Source organism: Diceros bicornis, chromosome 6, assembly GCF_020826845.1.
Source record: "Diceros bicornis minor isolate mBicDic1 chromosome 6, mDicBic1.mat.cur, whole genome shotgun sequence".
NCBI lineage: Eukaryota > Metazoa > Chordata > Mammalia > Perissodactyla > Rhinocerotidae > Diceros > Diceros bicornis.
Genome location: NC_080745.1, coordinates 60,645,491 through 60,660,841, shown reverse-complemented (window position 1 = coordinate 60,660,841; position 15,351 = coordinate 60,645,491). Strand labels below are relative to the sequence as shown.

The 15,351-nt window shown below is 37.7% G+C and overlaps 1 pseudogene; it reads right to left on the bottom strand.

Annotated features, from left to right (window-relative positions):
- Positions 1-15,351, bottom strand: part of LOC131407284 (cytochrome P450 2C9-like) — a 556,896-nt pseudogene that overhangs the window by 434,226 nt on the left and 107,319 nt on the right.

The following is a 15,351-nucleotide window of genomic DNA, read 5'->3' as shown; positions in this document are numbered from 1 at the left end:
GGCTGAGTAGTATTCCATTGTGTATATATACCAAATCTTCTTTATCCATTCGTCCCTTGATGGGCACTTAGGTTGCTTGCAAGTTTTGGCTATTGTGAATAAGGCTGCAATGAACACAAGGGTGCATGAATCTTTATGCATTGGTGTTTTCAAGTTCTTTGGATAAATACCCAGCAGTGGAATAGCTGAATCATATGGTAGTTCTATCTTTGAGTTTTTGAAGGATCTCCATACTGTTTTCCATAGTGGCTGCACCAGTTTGCACTCCCACCAGCAGTGTATGAGAGTTCCCTTCTCTCCACATCCTCTCCAACACATGTTGTTTCCTGTCTTGTTAATTATAGCCATTCTGACAGGCGTGAGGTGATATCTCATTGTAGTTTTGATTTACATTTCCCTGATAGTTAATGATTTTGAACATCTTTTCATGTTTCTGTTGGCCATCTGTTTATCTTCTTTGGAGAAATGTCTGTTCAGGTCTTTTGCCCATTTTTTAATTGGGTTGGTAGTTTTTTTGCTGTTGAGATGCATGAGCTCTTTATATATTTTGGAGATTAACAACTTATCAGATGTATGGTTTGCAAATATCTTCTCCCAATTGTTGGGTAGTCTTTTCGTTTTGTTGATGGTTTCCTTTGCTGTGCAGAAGCTTTTAGTTTGATGTAGTCCCATTTGTTTATTTTTTCTATTTTTTCTCTTGCCTGGTCAGACATGGTGCTTGAAAATATGTTGCTAAGACTGATGTTGAAGAGCGTACTGCCTATGTTTTCTTCTAGAAGTTTCATAGTTTCAGGTCTTACATTCAAATCTTTAATCCATTTGGAGTTAATTTTTGTGTATGGTGTAAGGTAAGGGTCTACTTTCATTCTTTTGCATGTGGCTATCCAGTTTTCCCAACACCATTTGTTGAAGAGACTTTCTATCTCCATTGTATGTTCTTGGCTCCTTTGTCGAAGATTAGCTGTCCATAGATGTGTGGGTTTATTTCTGGGCTTTTGATTCTATTCCATTGATCTCTGTGTCTGTTTTTGTGCCAGTACCATGCTGTTTTGGTTACTATAGCTATGTAGTATATTTTGAAATCGGGGAGTGTGATACCTCCATCTTTGTTATTTTTCTCAGGATTCCTATAGCAATTCGGGGTCTTTTGTTGTTCCATATAAATTTTAGGATTCTTTGTTCTATTTCTGTGAAAAATGTTGTTGGAACTTTGATAGGGAATGCATTGAATCTATAGATTGCTTTAGGAAGTATGGACATCTTAACTATGTTAATTCTTCCAATCCAAGAGCATGGAATATCTTTCCATTTCTTTGTGTCTTCTTCAATATCTTTCAGCAATGATTTATAGTTTTCGGTGTACAGATCTTTCACCTCTCTGGTTAAGCTTATTCCTAGGTATTTTATTCTATTTGTTGCAATTGTAAATGGGATGGTATTCTTAATTTCTCTTTCTGCAACTTCGTTGTTAGTGTATAGAAATGCAACTGATTTTTGTATGTTGATTTTGTATCCTGCAACTTTACCATATTCGTTTATTACTTCTAAAAGTTTTCTGTGGATTCTTTAGGGTTTTCTATATATAAAATCATATCGTCTGCAAATAGAGACAATTTCACTTCTTCTTTTCCAATTTGGATCCTTTTTGTTTCTTTTTCTTGCCTGATTGCTCTGGCTAGGACTTCCAGTACTATGTTAAATAGGAGTGGTGACAGTGGGCATCCTTGTGTGGTTCCTGTTCTTAGAGGGATAGCTTTCAGTTTTTCACCATTGAGGATGATATTAGCTGTGGGTCTGTCATATATGGTCTTTATTATGTTGAGGTACTTTACTTCTATACCCATTTTATTCAGAGTTTTTATCATAAAGGGATGCTGTATCTCGTCAAATGCTTTCTCTGCATCTATTGAGATGATCATGTGATTTTTATTCTTCATTTTATTAATGTGGTGTACTACATTGATTGATTTGTGAATGTTCAACAATCCCTGCATACCTGAAATAAATCCCACTTGATCATGGTGTATAATCTTTTTAACGTATTGTTGTATGCAATTTGCTAGTATTTTCTTGAGGAATTTTGCATCGATGTTCATCAATGATATTGGCCTGTAATTTTCTTTTTTTTGTGTTGTCCTTGTCTGCTTTTGGTAGTAGGGTAGTATCAGCTTCATAGAATGAGTTAGGGAGCATCCCCCCTCCTCAATTTTTTGAAAGAGTTTGAGTAGGATAGGTACTAAGTCTTCTTTGAATGTTTGGTAGAACTCACCAGGGAAGCCGTCTTGTCCTGGACTTTTATTTTTGGGGAGGTTTTTGATTACTGTTTCGATCTCCTTATTGTTGATTGGTCTATTCAAATTCTCCACTTCTTATTGATCCAGTTTTAGAAGGTTGTATGATTCTAAGAATTTATCCATTTCTTCCAGACTGTCGAATTTGTTGGCATATAGCTTTTCATAGAACTCTCTTATAATCTTTTGTATTTCTGAGGTGTCTGTCGTAATTTCTCCTCTTTCATTTCTGATTTTACTTATTTGTGCATTGTCTTTTTTTCTTGGTGAGTCTAGCTTAAGGTTTGTCAATTAGTTGATCTTTTCAAAGAACCAGCTCTTGATTTTATTAAGTTTTTTTTTATTGTTTTTTTAGTCTCTATTTCATTTATTTCTGATCTAATTTTTATTATTTTCCTTCTTCTACTGATTTTGGCTTTGTTTGTTCTTCTATTTCAGTTCCTTTAGGTGTATTGTCAGATTGCTTATTTGAGATTTTTCTTGTTTGTTGAGATAGGACTGTGTTACTATAAAGTTCCCTCTTAGAACCGCTTTTGTTGTATCCCATCTATTCTGGCATGTCGTATTTTCATTTTCATTTGTCTCCAGGTATATTTTGATTTCTCCTTTGATTTCTTCATTGACCCAGTCATTGTTCAGTAGCATTTTGTTTAATCTCCACGTATTTGTGGCTTTTCTGATTTTCTTCCTATAATTCATTTAAGTTTCATACCACTGTGGTCAGAAAAGATGCTTGGTATTTCAATCTTCTTAAATTTATGGAGACTTGTTTTGTGGCCTAATATGTGATCAATCGTGGAGAATGTTCCATCTGCAATTGAAAAGAATGTGTATTCTTTGGTTTTTGGATGGAGTGCTCTGTATATATCTACTAGGTCCATCTGTTCTAGTGTGTCATTTAAGGCCAATGTTTCCTTATAGATCTTCTGTTTGGATGATCTATCCATTAGTGTAAGTGGAGTGTTGTAGTCCCATACTATTATTGTGTTACTATCTATTTCTCTTTTTATGTCTGTTAATAATTGCTGTATATATTTAGGTGCACCTACATTGGGTGCATAGATATTTACAAGTGTTATATCCTCTTGTTGGATTGTTCCCTTGATCATTATGTAATGCCCTTCTTTGTCTCTTTTTACAGTTTTGTTTTAAAGTCTATTTTGTCTGATATGAGTATTGCTACCCCAGTTTTCTTTTCATTTCCGTTAGCATGGAGAATCTTTTTCCATCCCTTCACTTTCAGTTTGTGAGTGTCTTTAGGTCTGAAGTGTGTCTCTTGTATGCAGCATATATATGGGTCTTGTTGTTTTATACAATCAGCCACCCTAGGCCTTTTAATTGGAGCATTTTGTCCATTGACGTTTAAAGTAGCTATTGATAAGTATGTACTTACTGCCATTTTTTAGCTTTTTTTCTTCCTCAGTGTTTTAGTAGTTCTTCTCTGTTCCTTTCTCATTCTATACAGAATTGATGGTCTCTTTAGTTTGACCTCTGTCTGAAAACTTTACTCTTTAACTCTCCACCTCCTTCTTTTTATGTTTTTGATATCGTATTTAACCTCTTTTTTCTGCATTTGTATCTAATACCCTCTTATCATGGAAATAGATAATTTTTCCTTTTTGTGGTATTCTATTTTCCCCTGAAATCAGTCCCTTTAACATTTCTTGTAGCATTGGTTTCTTGGTGACGATCTCCTTTAATTTTTGCTTGTCTGGGAAACTTTTGATATCACCTTCCATTTTGAATGATAATCTTGCTGGGTAGAGTATTCTTGGCTGTAAGTTTTTTCCTTTTAGCACTATAAATATATTGTGCCACTCTCTTCTAGCCTGTAAGGTTTCTGCTGAGGAGTCAGCTGATAGCCTTATGAGGTTTCCTTTGTATGTTAGTTGTCTTTCTCTTGTGGCTTTTAGGATTCTCTCTTTATCTTTAATTCTGAACACTTTGATTATGATGTGTGTTGGTGTGGTCCTCTTTGGGTTTATCTTGTTTGGTGCGCTCTGTGCTTCCTGTACCTGGATGTCTCTTTCCTTCCTTTGGTTAGGGGAGTTTTCATCTATTATTTCTTGAAATAGATTCTCTACCCCTTTGTCTCACTCTTCTCCTTCCGGGACACCTATAACACAGATGTTAGTGCGCTTGATGTTGTCCCAGATGTCCCTTAGACTGTCCTCACTCTTTTTAATTCATTTCTCTTTTACCTTTTCAGCTTGGGTAATTTCTTCTAGTCTTTCTTCCCACTCGCAGATCCGTTCTTCTGTAACCTCTACTCTGCTTTTGAGTCCCTCTAGTGAATTTTTCATTTCCAGTACTATATTCTTCATTTCTGATTGGTTCTTTTTTATATCTTCCATTTCTTTGTTGACATTCTCACTGAGTTCATCTATTCTTCTCCCCCAGATCAGTGAGCAGCCTTAACACTCTTTGTTTGAACTCTCTGCTGGGTAGGTTGCTCATTTCTGTTTCACTTAGTTCCTTTTCTGGGTTTTTTTCCTGTTCCCTACTTGGAATGTATTCCTTTGCCTCCTCATTTTGCGTCTTTCCCTGTGCTTGTGTTTACATATTAGGTAGGTCAGCTACGTCTCCTGCTCTTGGAGAAGTGACTTTATATAAGTGATGCCTTATGAGGTCCTGCAGTGTGCTTCCCTCAGTTCTGATTGTTCTAGAAGTGACCCCTATGTGGGCACGTGTCTCCTTCTGTTGTGGCCTATTTGCTCTCCCTGTAGGTGCCCAAGGAGGCCGAGTTATGCCCCTGGTCAGCTGTCGTAATGCTGAGCTGCTTGTAGTTGTTGTTGACCATTCAGTCTCTTTATCAGGTGTGGGGAGCCCCAGCACAGTTGGCTGCAAGTTCTAATACCACATTTGTGTTGCAGTATTTCTTTTAAGTGAGTAGGCCCCCAGCGTGGCATGTTGTTAGGTTCAGGGGATTACAATTGCTATAAGCCTCCAGCCTTTAGGTCTCTTGTCAGCTCTCTGTGGATTACAGCTGGATGGGGCTGGACTCAGGCATGGGAGCACCTAATTGTTTCAGGCTTTGGAAAGTGGGGCAAACCCCCATGTGGGCCTTTGAGAAGCACAAGTCTTCTGCAGCTGACAAGCCCTGCCACCCACAGGTCCACACACACAGTCAACACAGTCCTGCCCCGTGTGCGTGCCCTGACCTCCTGAAGTGGACCCACTCTCCACAGCGGCAGGCTCACACACTCTACCACCACCCCACACTCTCCACCTGCTCCTTGTGCACGCCCTGCCCCACTGAATTGGGCTCAGTTTCCAGGCTTCAGAGAATCCAGTCACCAATCTAGGCAGGCCCACATGTTGCCTGAGGGCTTGTTGTTGGGTGGGGCCAGTCTCTAAGGTGGGCTGCCTGCCTTGGCTATCTGGATTAAATTGGTGCTCTAGTGGGTGGGGCTGACCTGGGCTAGCAGACCCCAGGGAGAACTCCAATGGCATCTCCGTCAGCATGCACACAACAGGCCACGACTATGGCCACCACCAATGTCCCATTCCCTGGAGAGGTCTCACCTCTCACTGCAATGCACTCCGAGCCTATCAGGTGAGTTTCTTTTCACCAAAGCACTGTTCACCTTTCTTTTTGGTGATTTTATGTTGCTTTCTGAAACAGGTGTGTTTGAGCGTGGGCCCTTTAAGAGCCAGTTTTAATTTATTTGTGTGCCAGCTTTTCTGGGGGTACTCCCCAATGTTTTAGTAGCAGGCAAAGTCAGATATTATGCCACTAGTCTCAATTGTGCTGGGTCCACAGAATGCCCACAGTGGTGCTCTCCCTGGCTCAGGGCCCTGCTCCTCCACGGACGGCTGCGTACCTTTGGGCTGCTCCCCATCGGCCGAGAGTTGCTGCAGCTTGTGAAGGCAGCGTTTCTCCTCTCCAGAAGGGAGTTTCTGCCTCTTTCACCTCAATAAGGATTGTCTTTTGTTGCAAGGGTTCCTCTTATCCAGTTTTCAGATCTGTCTGAGGGGTAATTTTTCCATGAGTATTTGCAAATTGGCTGTGTCCATGGGAAGAGGTGAGCTCGGAGTCTTCTTATACTGCCATCTTGACTTCTCTTCCATTTGTATGTCTTCATTGGAAAATGTTTATTCATGTCTTTTGCTCGTTTTTAATGAGATTACAGTATTACCTCCTTATCCACGGGAAATACACTCCAAGACTGCCAGTGAATACCTGAAACTGCATATAGTACTGATCCCTATGTATACTATGTTTTTTACTATACATACATAACTATAATGGAGTTTAATTTATAAATTAGGCATTTTAAGTGATTAACAACAACTATTAATAAAATAGAACATTATAACAATATACTGTAATAAAAATTATGTGAATGTGGTCTCTCTCTCTCTTTCTATCAAAATACCTTATTGTATGAATGTAATGCCTTTTCCATCTTAACTAAGCACTTATCCCACACCATAGCTGTAACTTTTGCATTTTGAGGTGTGACAGGAAAACTAGAGGAAATTTCTTTCCCCTTCTTCAGAATTTCACAGATAGGAGATTTGTTCTTGCCGTAGATCTTAGCAACCTCAGCCTACTATTTTTTTTTTTTCTTTCAAGTCGAGAACTTTCACCTTTTCACCTAAAGGAAGCACTTATGACTTATCTTTGGTGTATCCAAATTGCCAACATCACTACTCTTGTACTTTGGAGCCATTATTTAGTAAAATAAGTGTTGCTTGAACATAAGCACTGAGATACTGTGACAGTCGTTCTGATAACTGAGACAGCTATTAAGCAAATAACAGACAGGTTGTGCATACAGCATGGATACACTAGGCAGGATGATTTACATCCCAAGTGAGATGGAATGAGATGGCGTGAGATTTCATCATGTTACTCAGAACAGTGCACAATTTAAAATTATGAGTTTTTTATTTCTGAAATATTCCATTTAATATTTTTGGACTGTGATTGATCATGGGTAACTGAAACCACAGAAAGTGAAACTGTGGATAAGGAAGGACTACCCTATTTGTTTTATTGCTATTGAGTTTCACGTTTTATTATATATTTTGGATATTAACTCCTCATTGGATATATGGTTTGCAAATATTTTCTCCCATTTCATTTTGTGAATCATTTCCTTTGCTGTGCAGAATCTTTTTAGTTTGATCTAGTACTGTTTGGGAACGTCATCAAGAAAATGTGACTGCCAGTTTGACCCAAGAGCTGGGCCCAGGGAATTGGAGGCTCCTCTCCCCCTCCCCTGTCCTTGGAATGTGTGCTCTGCTTGTCTTCCCTCCACTACCAGCTTTCCATGGACACAGTCTTGAGATAGTAATGTGGTGTTGAGACCATGTGGACTGGGTACATGACTGAACCCAGTTAAGGTCCCCCGTGTACATGACTGAACCCAGTTAAGGCTTCTATATAAACTTTTAAAATTTGGCGGGCAGGTGCAGATAATTACTCATCTTGTGGCAGCCTAAGACAACCTGTCTAAGTAAGTTCCTTTGCTTATTGAACTTGCCACCTACCAACCACCTGGAGTCGTCTATTTTTTTCTTCAGTTTCTCCTTGCCTTCCATGTACAAAGGCCAGTTTCAGATTACACCTGGGAAGCTCCCAGGACAGTTGTGTACCAACAAGGCCTACTTGTTTATTTTTGCTTTTATTGCTTGTGCTTTCGGTGTCATATTCAAAAAGTATTGCCAAGAACAATGTCAAGTTGTTTTTTCTCTGTATTTTCTTCTAGGGATTTTATGGTTTCAGGTCTTACATTTAAGTTTTTAATCCATTTTTAATTAATTTTTATAAGTGGTGTAAAACAGAGGTCCAATTTCATTTTTTTCCATGTGAATGTCCAGTTTTCCCAACATCATTTATTGAAGATCTATCCTTTCTCTATTGCCTGTTCTTGATTCTCTTGTCAAATAATAATTGACTGTATATGTGTGGGTTTATTTCTGGGCTCTCAATTCTGTTCCATGTGTCTATGCATCTGTTTTTATGCCAATCCAATAATGTTTTGATCACTATAGCTTTCTAATATGGTTTGAAATCAGGAAGCCTGATGCCTCCAGTTGTGTACTTATTTTTCAAGATATCTTTGATATTCAGAGTCTTTTGCAGTTCCATACAAATTTTAGGATTTGTTTTTTCTATTTCTGAAAAAATGTCATTTGAATTTTTTAAAATTTTTGTGTGTGTGTGTGAGGAAGATCGGCCCTGAGCTAACATCTGCCAATCCTCCTCTTTTTGCTGAGGAAGACTGGCCCTGGGGTAACATCCATGCCCATCTTCCTCCACTTTATATGGGACGCTGCCACAGCATGGCTTGCCAAGTGGTGTGTCAGTGCACACCGGGGATCCGAACTGGCAAACCCCGAGCTGCTGCAGCAGAGCATGTGCACTTAACCGCTTGCGCCACTGGGCCAGCCCACCATTTGAATTTTGATAAGGATTGCATTGAATCTACGGATTGCTTTGGACAGTATTGACATTTTAACAATATTGATTTTTCCAATCCATGAACATGAGATATCTTTCCATTTTTTTTTGTTTCTTCAATTTCTTTTATCATGGTCTTATTGTTTTCAATATACAAATCTTTTGCCTCCCAGCTTAAATTTACTCCTAAGTATTTTTTTGTTGTTTTTGATGATATTGTACATGGGATGTTTTCTTCATTTCTTGTTCAGATATTTTATTGTTAGTCATTAGAAATACAATTGATTTTTGTATGTTGATTTTGTATTTTGCAACTTTAGTGAATTCATTGATGTATTCTAAGAGTTTTCTTGAGTAGTCTTTAGGGTTTTCTATATATAAGATCTTGTTGTCTACAAAAGGGAGAAAATTTTACATCTTCATTTCCAATTTGGATCCCTTCTATTTCTTTTTCTTGCTAAATTGCTCTGGCTAGAACTTCCACTACTATTTTGAATAGGAGTGGTGAAAGTTGGCACACCTGACTTGTTCCTGATCTTTCGCCATTGAATATGTTTTTTGTGTGTTTGTCACATATGGACTTTATTACGTTGAGATATGATTCTTCTATGTCTGATTTGTTGCGAGTTTTTATCACGAAAGGGTGTTGAATTTTGTCAAATGGTTTTTGCATCTATTGAGAGGCTCATATAATTTTTATCCTTATTTCTGTTAATATGGTGTTATCATATTTATTGGTTTGTGTCTATCCTCGCACTCCAGTGGCAAATCCCATTTGATCATGGTTAGTGTATGATCCTTTTAATGTGCTGTTGAATTCAGTTTGCTAATATTTTATTGAGAATATTTTCATCTATAGTCACCAGAGATAATGGCCTGCAGTTTTTTTTACTTTTGGTGTCCTACTCTGTCTTTAGTATCAGAATAATGTTGTCCTTGTAAAATGAGATTAGGAGTGTTTCCTCCTCTTCAATTTTTTGGCAGAGTTTGAGAAAGATTTATGTTAATTCTCTCTTTAAAGGTTTGGTAGAATTCACCAATGAAACCATCTGGTTCTGGGCTTTTTGTTGGGAAGTTTTGATTACTGGTCCAATCTCCTTGATCGTTATTGATCTGTTCAGATTTTCTATTTCTTCATGATTCAGTCTTGGTATATTGTGTGTTTCTATAAATATATCCATTTCTTCTAGCTTATCCACTTTGTTGGCATGTAATTATTCATACTAGTCTCTTACAGTCCTTTAAATTTCTATAGTGTCAGTGTAATGCCTCTTTTCATTTCTGATATGCTTGAGTCCTATCTCTTTTTTTTGTCTTTAGTCTAACTAAAAGTTCATCAGTTTTATCTTTTCCAAAAACCGACTCTTAGGTTTATTGATTTTTTTCTATTGCTTTTCTGTTCTCCATTTAGTTATGCTCAAATCTTTCTTATTTCCTTCCTTCTGCTAATTTTGGGTTTAGCTTATCACTTTTCTTTCTAATTCCTTGAAGTATAAAGTTAGCTTGTTTATTTGAGATCTTTCTTTTTTCTTAATGTAGTCATTTACTGTCACATTCTTCCATTAGGAGTGCCTCTGCTGCATCCCATAAGTTTTGCTATGTTGTTTTTTGCTTTCAATTTTTTGAAGTATTTTATAAATTCCATTGTGATTTCTTCCTTGACCTACTAGTTGTTCATGAATGTGTTGTTTAATTTCCACAATTTGAGAAGTATCCTTATTACCTCCTATTACTGGTTTCTAATTTTATACCATTGTGGTTGTAAAAGATATTTGATATGTTTTCAATGCTTTAATTCCATTCTCTATGTCTTTTGTGTCTGTACTATAAATGTTTTTCTTTGTAGTTACCATGAGGCTTACATAATGCAGCTCTTAGTTACAACAGTCTATTTTAAGCTGATACCAACTTACCTTCAATGGAATACAAAAGCTCTATTCTTTTACTTCTTCTCTCCCCATATTTTATGCTACTAATGTCAACTGTACATATTTTTATATTGTACATTCATTTATAAATTATTGCAGCTATAGTTATTTTTAATACTATTGTCTTTTGAATTTTATATTAGAGATAAAGGTGATATACACACCACCAATAGTATTAGGGTATTTTGCATTTAACTATATATTTACCTTTACCAGTGAGATTCACACTTTTATATATTTTCATGTTGTTACTTAGCATCCTTTCATTTCAACTTGAAGAATTCCCTTTAGCGGTTCTTGTAAGGCAGGTCTAGTTCTGATTAAATTTCTTACGTTTTTTTTCTGTGGGAATATCTTTATCTCTCCTTCTTTTCTGCAGGTTACTTTTGCTGGATATAGTCTTCTTGGTTGACAGGTTTTTTTTATCTCAGCACTTTGAATATATCATCTCACTACCTCCTGGCCTGCAACATTTCTGCAGAGAAATCCACTGATAGCCCTATGGGGTTTCCTTTGTATGTGATGAGTCATTTTCCTTTTGCTGCTTTCAAAATTCTTTCTTTGTTTCTGACTCTTAACATTTTGATTATAATGTGTCTTGGGGCAGTCTTCTTTGGATTGATCTTGCCTGGGATCTTTCGAGCTTCCATACGTGGATGTTCTTATCACTCATATGATTTGGGAAGTTTTCAGGCATTATTCATTTAAATAAACCTTTGCTCCTTTCTCTCTCTCTCTTCTCTTTCACAGTCTCTCATAATGTACATATTAGTTCCTTTGATGTTGTCCTATACATCACATAGGCTTTCTTCAACCTTTTTTAATTCTTTTTTCTTTTTGCTCCTCTAACTTGCTAGTTTCAAATTACTTGTCTTCATGTTCATTGATTCTTTCTTATGCATGATTGAGCCTGCTGTTGAAGCTCTGAATTGACTTTTTCAATTCCAGTCTTTACAGTCTGGTTTCAGCTGGTAAATAACTTCTTCTGTTGGTTCCTCAGGCTTATGGGATTATTTCTGGAATCACAGTTGTGTGGGATGTAGTCTAGTTATGAGCCTGTTTCTGGGTCTGCTGTGGGTTCTGGGCTGGTGGGCTTGTTAACAGGGCCTCACGCAGGCATGCATTCCCAAGTGGATAGGACCACCTCCATTCAGTATGATGATGTTGGGACAACGGTCTGCTTTAGAGTCCAAAGCTGGTTCCTCTGGAAGCAGACTTCTTGTCAGGTACGTGGGTGGGTGTGGGTCCTGGGAGATCCCTGGGAGGGCTCCTGCTGGGTCACTGAGTTGTTCCCTGGGTGAGAAGGTCTGGCTTTGAACTGTAGCTGAGAGAGGCTAGAAATGTGTACCAGGGCTGCTTTGGGTCTACAAACATGATTGAGGTATGCAGATGTAGTTCTGTAGGCATGGATATGAGTGTCCCTCTCCAGGTCTCTTGGCAGGCTGATCTGTTCCTTGGCCATAGCTGGAGCAGTTGAAACCTATTATAGCGTCCTTTCAGGATCTCTGGGGGGCACAAATGGGTTGTCTCTTGCTGGGTCCCAGGGCAGGCTGAACTGCTCCCTTACCACAGCTAGAGGGACTGGAGCTGAGTATAGACCCCTTTCAGGATCTCCGTGGACAGAGGCAGGAGTTTCTTCTGCTGGGTCCCTGTGCTGGCAGGACTGGGATGGGAGGAGTTGTAGCCAATTTATGGGGCCCGTTCATGATCTATAGTCAGATCTACTTTGATGGGCTTACCTCCATGGTCTTTGGTTTGCAACCAAGAGGTACTAGATCCGGTTCATGGGCCACTTCAGGATTCACAAGCAGGACTAAGCTCTTTGTGCCAACCACTTAAGGCATGGGTGAGCATGGCTGTCACCAGATCCTGTGGAATATCGTGATGGTGACATGATCAAAGCCAAATGGGGCTGTAACAAGGTCCTTGAGGTATGGAGCTGTTTCTGGGTCTATAACTGTGACCATGGTTAGTCATTCAGCATCCTGGGTGTGGAACTACCTTTTCAAAATGGATCTCCTTGATTGTGGACTCCACCAGGGTTTCACATTCTCCTACCTGGATCTCAAACTTCACATGAAGACACTTTTTTCTGGATGGCTGCCAAATTATTGTTGCAGAAGTATCATGTGAACAGGGGACCTCTTATTCCATCATCTTATTGATATCACTCCCCCCTATGTTATTAATGTATGCCCATTCACAATCATTTCTCTTCTGCACCTTCTAAAGAAAGAGGAGTGTTATTATTTTCTGGGTTAGCTCTCAGACTTTCTCTCTTTTGTACATAGTGCAGTTTAAAAAATAAAGAACATAGAGTCCAAAGAGGTCATGCTTGGCTTCATAATGATAAGCTCATAAAGGAGATAAAAAAGATGAGAGAAGAAAGATTTTCTTGGTTGAGTGTCACATAGAGTTACTCATGGGAGGTATGTGATAGTGACAGAAATTGTGTCTAGGAGTAGCTCCAGTCTGTAGGTAAATGAGATTAGTGATTGTAAGGAATGAGCATTAAGTGTTAGAAATCATGGCTCTTTTAGAAAACATAAAATAAAGATTTGAAGTATTATTTATTACTTATTTTTTCATTTTTAAAAATTAAATTTTTACATATTGAAGGTGTACAAATTGGTGTTTGGATGTAAATATCCATAGTTAAATGATTACTATAGTCAAGCTAAATAACATCCATAGCCTCACATTCTTATCTTTTTTTGTATGTGTGGTGAGAGCACCTGAAATCTACTCTTAGCAAATTTCCAGTATATAATACACTATTATTATCTATAGTCATCATACCGTACATTGTCTCTAGAACTTATTCATTCTACATAACTGTCACTTTGTACCCTTTGACCTACATGTCCCCATTTCCCTATTATTTCATATTTCCAACTTGGGTTTATGTACAATATATATTTTTCTTAGTGCTAATAATACAATCTGAGTGTTATTGTTTGCCCCTAGCAAGAGCAAAATTCCTGCAAGGCATTACCAGATTTTATTCTTTTTCTGGTTTATACTACATCGCTTTCTAAGTAACATAAGAGCAAAGGTAATTTAATTCTATGGTCCTGAAATCATTAGCCTCATGTCTTATTCAAAGCACAGACAACCGAATATCTTATACATGTCAAACTATAGTCATTTCTTCATTTCCTTTTGTCTTGAGTTGTATGAAATGAGCAGCAACATCACTCATTAAATTTATCCCAGGTCCTCTCCCAAAGGAAGCGAATTACATTTTGACATGCATATTTAAGAAAATATATGTGTTTAGATGTTCATATGTATCTATACATATATGTGTACACAAGTGTATATTCATAAATATGTATATTATGTAAATGTACACATACATGTGGGATTAAGTGTGGTTCTTTATAAAGTTGAGCTCATAAAGCACTTATTATTCTACAACTTCCTGTTTTTCTTCTAAACTATATGCCAGGATAACCTCTAAGCTAATGGACACTTTGGCAAATGACTCAAAGGAGAGCTTACAGAAGATGAAATGGAAATGGCTATTAAACATGTGAAATCAGATTAAAAATAAGAAAAATATAAATTAAAACTACGTTGCATACATTTTAAACCATCTTGATTGGAAATGAAAATATGTTAATTGTTGTCAAAGACCTGAGAAAACATACAGTCTCATACATTGATATAATATCACCTTCTCAATGAAGCGAACCTCAACATCTTATCAAAATTTATAATCTCCCTTCGATTTCTACCTTCCCATTGTTCAGCTTCTGATTCCCCTTACATTAGTTTTGTTACTGTGCATGTTTTATAGTACTTAAAATTTCTCATAAACCCATGAGGTAGAAGGTATTTGTGTCAATACCCATTACTGATATAACAAATTACCACAAACTTGGTGGCTTAAAACAATACAAATTTATTAACTTACAGTTCTGGAGTTCAAAAGTCTAATATCAGTTTCACTGGGCTAAATTCAAGGTGTCAGAGGGTTAGTTCCTTCTGGAGGTTCTAGGATAGAATCCATTTCTCTTTCTTTTCAGCTTCCAGATTCTGTCAGCTTTCCCCAGCTGATGGATCCTTCTTTGCAGCAGTCCATCTTTTTGTTTCAGTTATAACATCTCTGACTATTGTTTCTTATCCTCTTATCTCTCTCCTATAAGGATCATTGTGATCACATTGGGCCCACTTGGATGATCCAGGACAATCCACTTATGTCACTACCCTTAATATAATCACATCCGCAATGTCTATTTTATTATGTAGAGTAACATATTCAGAAGTTCCAAGGATTAGGATGTAAATGTCTTTGTTGAGGGAAGTGAGTTATTGATTCTTCCTACTACAGTTTCATTATACCCATTTTACCACCAAACTACTGTGGTGATGCTCTGTTACGTATCTTGTTTCTTGTTAAAGGTCACAAAGTCTTAAGTGGCAGACCCAAGAGATGAACCAGGACAATCTGGCTGGAAAGTAGAGGTTCTTAACCATTTTGCTATTAACTCTTATTGTGTTTATTTTCCTCCACCACAATACACATTTCACAGTCTTCCCCAGTTGCCTGTCATAGGATTAGTATTTGGTGGACATTAGCTCAGTGATCTCTGCGGTCTGGGTAGACAAAATGACCAAGTGTCTGCAAGAGCCACAATGGAAATACTTCATCCTGCCAGGGATCTTTACTTGTGGCAAACTTGAGGAAATGCTGAAAATTTTCATGGCAGAATCC